At 37.6% G+C, this 7504-nt stretch overlaps 1 long non-coding RNA gene across 2 annotated transcripts; it reads right to left on the bottom strand.

The window, feature by feature from the left end:
• Nucleotides 1-2101: 2101 nt before the first annotated feature.
• LOC110901859 lies at nt 2102-6345 on the bottom strand. 2 transcript variants are annotated; one of them, XR_002571013.2, is made up of 5 exons: nt 5858-6345; nt 4803-5774; nt 4444-4535; nt 3146-3233; nt 2102-2157 (listed from the first exon to the last, which is right to left on the bottom strand). It is a non-coding gene; the product is annotated as an uncharacterized LOC110901859 (long non-coding RNA). The 2 variants fall into 2 exon arrangements; XR_004870308.1 differs by having other exon boundaries at nt 4803-6345.
• Between the last annotated feature and the right edge of the window lie 1159 nt (nt 6346-7504).

Genomic DNA, 7504 nt, shown 5'->3' on the forward strand with positions numbered 1-7504 from the left:
AAAATGCAACATATAAAACACATCAATTAAGGCATAAAACTAACCCTTTTTAAGTACTAATGTTGGAAAAAGAGTGTTTTTGTCTTCCTTTTGTATTTTCAGGATGAAATGAGCTCAAAATCACAAAAGAAGCAAAAAAACCACTAATTCTACCATAAATACAAGAAAATGAACAAAAGTAGACTGCCCGGACCCTCAACGGCACCTCCCAAAGCAAAAAGGAAGAAACAGAGTCTGAACACGCCCCGTGTCCAGCGAACACGGGGGCGTGCCCAGGAAGTAGCAGAAAAGACAAACCAGTAGAAGCTTCCATTGCCCACCACGGGGCCGTGTCCAGCGAGCACGGGGGCGTGGTGAAAGTACAGCAGGCGCATTAATTGTAATTCGCAATTACAATTAATGAGGAGAGAGAGTGTCAGGCGGGCACGGGGCCGTGTCCAGCGGACACGGGGCCGTGTCCAGCGGACACGGGGCCGTGTCCAGCCTTCTGTTCAGCCTATAAATAGAGGAGCTTGGCTTCATTCTCTCTCATCCCTTGGCACACCACCTCTCTCACACTTCATCCACCACCCACCACCACCATAACACCATCATCCACCACCATCATCCATTGTCCATCATAGAGTGTGTGAGTCGTCTCGGGATCCAAGATTGATCGTAAGAGTTCTTGACAATCAAGGCCATGTTTGCCTAAGTCTCTTACATCACTTGGTGAAGACAAGTGTTTAGTATAATACTTTTTATTTTTAATCTTTTGCACTTTTTATTTGGTTTTGTATTAATGACTTTAATAACTAGTTACTTATGTTGAAGGTGATCTTTCCTTATCGTTTGTCCGTGGTGTCTTGGCATTATTTTACTGTCTATATAAAATAAAAGATTTTCACCATTCATATCTCCACGGTCTATATGGAGGTATGTTGGCTACCTGGTCGGGGGTTAAGGGAACGGTTTGGTAAGGGTCTTGCCCTTGTTCAGCGTTTAGAGGTCCTGCTTGGAACCTGGGTCAAATTTAGTAGGATCTCCTTCAATGCCCATAGGTATTGGATGGCGGGGATCCAAACTCTTTGACCCCCTCATAAGTTAACTACTATTAATACTATAACCCGGCTATTTAGGACTGTATCCCTGCTGACTCAGACTACTTAGCCGAGGGTAACGTCACCGCCAAAAGCGGGGCCTACCATAATTTGCATTAATAACTTAATTCATTATCTTTCAATAATCCGACCCTTTAGGATTGTATCCTTGCTGACTCAAACTACTGGGTTGAGGGTAACGTCGCCTTCAAAAGAGGGGCCTACTACAATAACTAAGATAATCTCTTAAACAAGTGCGAAAATAATCAAAGGTTATACTAATACACGTGTCGGATCCAAGTGATTCATCTTGTCTATCTGTTTTTATTTTATTTTATTTTTCAGCATTTAGTTAGTTTTTATTTTTCTTAGTTTAAAACATATTTCTAACTTTTTGATTTGATTAGACGTTGAGGATAAACCGGTATTAAAAGCTCTTGTGTCCTTGGACGACCTCGGTATCTTACCAACACTATACTACGTCCACGATGGGTGCACTTGCCCATATGTGTGTTTAGTGTTAGTGAATATCGTGTTTTATAAATTTAAAACTTGGCTAAAAGTGTAAAAAAGGCTTAAATATATATCTAAAAACATATATACACTGACACGCATCATATACACGTGTCAACAATGTCTGCCATAAAGCATTCATCATCAACTGGAGGGCTCATAAGTCCGGAAAAAACATACAACCTCAACCTCCGGTTTCCAAATATCATGTCAACCGTTCCCGTTCTGCAATCAATTTGAGCATTTGCAGTTGCTAAGAACGGTCGACCTAAAATCACCGTAGGTTGTTTGGTTGGGTCCTTGGCCACATAATCAAGTACAAGAAAGTCCACCGGATAGTAAAAATCCTCTATTTTCACTATCACATCCGAAACAATTCCACGGGGTAGTTTAGGTGTCAAATTTGTCACACCCCGAAATATCAGAGCTGGCGTGACTGGACCGGTATCTTCATTGCACAGCGGAAGCAAATAAGCTAAGACTTCTAGAAATTGAACGCCTGCTAAGTACTCGAATTCCCATGGGTTTTCCTATTCCAACCGTTCCATAGTTTTGAAAATGCAACCTGAGAAAGAACATGCGAAAAAGTCAACATAAAGTTGAGCGAGTTCATAGTTTGTTTTGAAAAGATTTAAAATAAATCTTTTTGATAACCGGTTTTAAAGTTGTTGAGAAAATATAGTAAAATTATTTTCTTGGCATGATATATGAAAAACTGTGAGGCTAGCCCACAATAGTCTTTGTGCATTGCACGAGAGAGAATGGGTCGAGCCCAAACAAACCTTTGTAAGCAGGATCAGCGCTTCCTCTTACTTAGGTATAACTTGAAAACCGTTACTAAAGTTGGTAAATCCATGTACTTGTGAGTTTACATCAAATGAATCTTAAAAACATTTGAAAGTTCAGTTTATAAGTAGGTATGTAATGCGTCTATGAACATGTTGATCATTAATGTGTAGCTAAGACATTAATATGTGTGCCGACATAGGAAGCACTCAACCCGGTAGACGATTTAAGTGTCGATTCACTTCGACAGGGACACAAAAGCACTCTAAGTGGCCGCACAAGGACCGTGAGTGGGGCTCGCCCGTACCCGATAGATCTACCCCCTGTTCCGTGGTCCTTAAAAGGATTAATGGTGCCTAAGTTAGCGCCTATTCGCACGTGATCCAAGAGTTCATTCCATAGCTTAATCATACCATAGTTAATATGTATTTCAAAAGAAAAAGGGGGACATAAACCCACTGGGTTGTCTCGTTGTTCGTACGCAGAACAACCCAGTCCCGTTGTAGTAACTAGGACATTCCTGTCACTAGTCATGAAAATCATGCACGTTTGTGAAAATACGCGTTTGTTATGTAAAACCGGTATGTTTAGTATAAACCTTTCGTAAACCTTTCAAGTTCGTTGAAATTCATTTGCAACATGGTTTATAAATATGTGTTTTCCTTCATTGAAATAGTGGTTGCTTTTGCAAAAAGTTGCATGTCTTTCCACCCCCGAAAACATTTATAAAAATGTAAAACCGTAAAAAGTGGGGGTTATGAACTCACCTTGACATTCCTGTGCAATGCTAGCTTAGCGTGATTCCGTAGTGCCGTTCCTAGAACGTGAAGTAGCTAGCGTGCAACTATGACATTCCTACGAAGGAATACTTATAAGTTTTCGAATTAAGTCGACGTAGTTAAACTACGTGCCCGAGCTCTACCGAATCGTTAATCATACGATTCGATGAAAGTGTTGTTATCTTTAGGGAAACGGTAATGTTATCCTCATTTAATCCCATTTAAAGCCGGTGATATTTACCAAGTCTTAGGAACACTTAGTGTTCGAGAGGTTGAGGACATATATTTATATAAAAATATATAAATATATTTATGAATCGTATTAGTCGTTATATACGTTGACGGATCATAATACAACTCATCGTAGTGTTTTATATGTATATATATGTAGGTAAACGCAAATGTATACGTATATAAACGTCGTGTCTCGTGGATAATTATCAAAAATAATTATATAGTTGTTGCTTGTTAGGCTCGGCTCCATTTGTTTGTTATCAAAACGACACGGCTAATAATGTGTTGAAGTCGTTCGGTAATGTATTATATGTTGTTTAGGCGTTCTAAATAAAAATAAATACTTATATTTATATTTATTTTATGAAAGATTTCCGAGCTCCGAGACGTTTGAAATAAATATAAATTGTTATATTTATTTAGTAGTGAGTTTTGTTAATTAGTGACCCGTGTTGTAAAACATCGCCAAAATAAGTATACTTTTATACTTATTTTATAAAAATAATCCGAACCTCAATGAACGTCGTTTTTGGAATATAAAATACATTCGTATTTTGGATTTTTATAAAAATCGGGCAGAGTTTCCTCTGTTTTTGGACGATCCCGACAATCAAGTGTAGTGTTGATATTTTTATCAAAACTCAATCAACAATTCAACAATTATTCAATCAACTCACGCAAAATATATGATAGCTTTTCATCAAATACGCCAAAATAAAATGTAAATAGTCGTTAATGGTATCGGTCGCAGTGGCGGACCCAGGATTTTTTTCCTGGGGGTGCGAAATTTTTTTAAAGATTTTAGACCCTAGCTATATAAAAGAATTTGGTTCATAGCGGGTCAGATCGGGTCGGGTCATGTAAAACAAGTAAACACACACAAACAAAGTTTCATAGCGGGTCGGATCAGATCGGGTCAGGTCAGGTCAATTTCAATTTTCAAACAATCAAACCCTAGTTCCTACCTTCCTATCACATTAATAAACAAAAAAGCATCAATGTTTAAACCCTCCCTACTTCTATTTCTCTTAATCATTAAACAAAAAACATACCTTAGGCTATAATTAGCAGAATTCGGCAAAAAAAAGTGGTACAACCACTTTCCTCTTGAGAAATTGCGCCATAACATCCCTACTCATGGTTCCTATCACAAACAAAGTGATCCATGACCATTAGTTCATCGTTCCATAACATAATGTTTCAATTTTAATTTTCAACTATTCAAGCAATCAACCCATAAAATTGTATAATCAACCCTAAAAATCATCTAAATAACATAATCATCCTAAAAATATCTAAACAACCATACGCAACGTCAAAACAAACGATTTTTCATACCTGTTTAAGTTTTTTATTACCCCTTTTCTCATATAATATCAAGAAAAATCATATAAAAAACATAAAAACTTACCGTTTTCGGTGTCCGGTTGGTTTGGAGCGGATTCCGGTCATGTTGATGTCGGATTCCGGCTGATATCGACTGCTGCAGTGTTGTTGCTGTGTTGGCTGATGAAGATCGTTGGCAGGACATGAGGCAGAGAGCACGCACAGTCGCACATAGCGGGAGAGGAATTGAAGGGTTTTTGGGCTTATTTTAACTATTTTAGTTTTAACTTAGGTGGGTTAATGGGCTAGATTATTAGTGGGCTATTGATAAGTTTATATAGTGTGTTTGGTTTGGGTTTAGGTAGTATAAGTTTATATAATATAGGTAGTTTTTTTTAATCAGACTTTACTAATTTTTTTTAATATAATCCGTAATATTTTTTACCTAAGGTGTGCGGACGAAAAATTTCAAGAGGTGTGGACGAATAAATCCAAGGGGTGCGGACGGGATTTTAATCGGATAATAACACTAAATTTTTATTTTCCTGGGGGTGCGCCCGCCCACCTTAGCATGGAGGTAGGTCCGCCCCTGATCGGTCGAGCTCGTTCACGTTATGAGTTAAAACTAAATAACGTAAATAATAAACGCGTCCTAAATATTTACCATCTCCTCGTGTCGAAATGCTAACTGAGTTGACCGAGTCAACTGGGTTGACCGAGTTGACTCGCTGAGTTGACCAGGTTTGACCGAGTCGACCCAAACCGCGCTAAAACCTAATATGTCCGCGTTGACCGCATCGAAGCTTGACCCGAACAAACTCTGAATTTGACCCGAACAAGTATGACCGTTGACCCGAACCGTTGACCGCTTGACCGAGCCGTTGACCGCTTGACTGAGCCGAAGCCGATACTACACCCTTTTGTTTTCCTACGTAACCTGAACCCAAAATGGGACTTGACCCGAAACGTGAAGCTCTGAACATATCTCAAATCTGACCCGAACACCAAGAATAACCAGCAACCACTACTGACCACCGTTGTCGCCTTCTCGAACCACCTGAAAACATCACGTGCTAACCCGAAGAAGAAGGATCTATAACGGATCTGAGACGGAAATGTAAGGAAGAGACTAATGCTTACCGGAAACTTGTCGGAATCCACCGTCACTGCCGCCGTAGCGGCGACGCCGCTGCCTATCTCCGCCACTCTCTCTGTTTCTCGATCTCCCTCTGTCGCTCACGGGCCCACCATCGTCATCAACAACAAAATCACCACCACTGCCTCGAGCCGTCGAGGCTCTGCTGCCACCGTTGTGCGCCGCCACCAATGGTGGTGGCCGACGTTTACCGAAGAGAAGAGGGGGGGTGTTCGGCTGTGGGTGTGGTGGTTACCGGAACAGACGACGCTGGTCAGAAGTTCCCCATCTCCGGTCGTCTGTTGAGGGTATCGAGAGAAAGAGGATGAAGTGTTGAGGGTTGTGTGGCCTGCCGTAACGTCGCTGGCTCCGTCTCAGGCGACTCACGATGAGAGTGAGAGCAGAGAGTTGGAAGGGATATGGCTGGTGTGCGTGTATTTGTTTTGTGAAACTTCAGGGTTTTCAAATGTGTGTGTATATGTTTACAAAAAGAAAGGCATGTATGGAAAGAATAATAAAAAAATCTAAGTATGCATATGTTGAGTGTGTCAGAAGTAAATTAATATTTGTCCTTGCTTGCAATCTTTTTTTTTTTTTTTTTTTTTTTTATGAATACCGTCAAAATAGTTGTTGTCCACAAGTTTCAAGATATGGTGTGATCATCATCATACCCTTGAATAATAAATTAAAGAAATTAATATTTACTAAAATCTTCTAAATTATAATAAAAGACTCCAATTAATGCCACGTGGCATTTTTCTCTTTCAATCTTAAAAATTTTTAATTATGCTTTATTATTTATCATTAATTCTTATCTTTATTCAAATAAATAATTTCAAATAACGTTTTGAACAAATTTAGTTTAAAAAATCATTATCATCTATATCTCCTATTTATCTCTACTTAATTTTTCAAATTTCAAATAAATATTATAATATATTAATATCTTATATTATATTATATAATATACACGTTACATATTATATAGTAACAATCCCAGTTTACTTTATTTTAACTAAAATAATAATTATTTACATAAATTGATTTGATAACAAAAATCAATGTTTATTTTTTTTTCTAAATGAATTTAGTGAATTTCTACAAATTACTAAACACTTGAATATAACTGGTCCTCAAATATTTTAATTAAATTGAAGATTAAATTTCAAATAAATATGATAATATTTTAATATCTATACTATGCTATGCTATACTTTACTTTACGTTATTTTAATTAGAGTAAATTGTCAAAATCGTCTCTGAGGTTTGGGCATGTTTTTCATTTTCATTCAAAACAATTTTATTGTATCATATGGTCCTTCACTTTTGGGATTGTTTGTCATTTTCATCCAAACGTCTGACTTTTTTTGTCAAAATCGTCCTTGAGATTTGGGATTTTTTGCCATTGATAACAAAAATCAATGTTTATTTTTTTTTTTCAAAATTAATTTAGTGAATCCTCCCTCTAGAATTTCACAAAAAAACTTTTGTGAGTTGAAACTACTATTTAATTTTGTATAAGTTATAATAGCAATGTATACAACTAACTAATGCACAATTCATTTTTCTTTTTGGTTTAATGGTCCATCCAACCATTAGTTCATATATTCCCATTTTTACCAATTTTCGGTTTGTAACTAAGAGGTGTAATT

The sequence above is a fragment of the Helianthus annuus genome, chromosome 2, assembly GCF_002127325.2.
Source record: "Helianthus annuus cultivar XRQ/B chromosome 2, HanXRQr2.0-SUNRISE, whole genome shotgun sequence".
NCBI classification, from domain to species: Eukaryota; Viridiplantae; Streptophyta; class Magnoliopsida; order Asterales; family Asteraceae; genus Helianthus; species Helianthus annuus.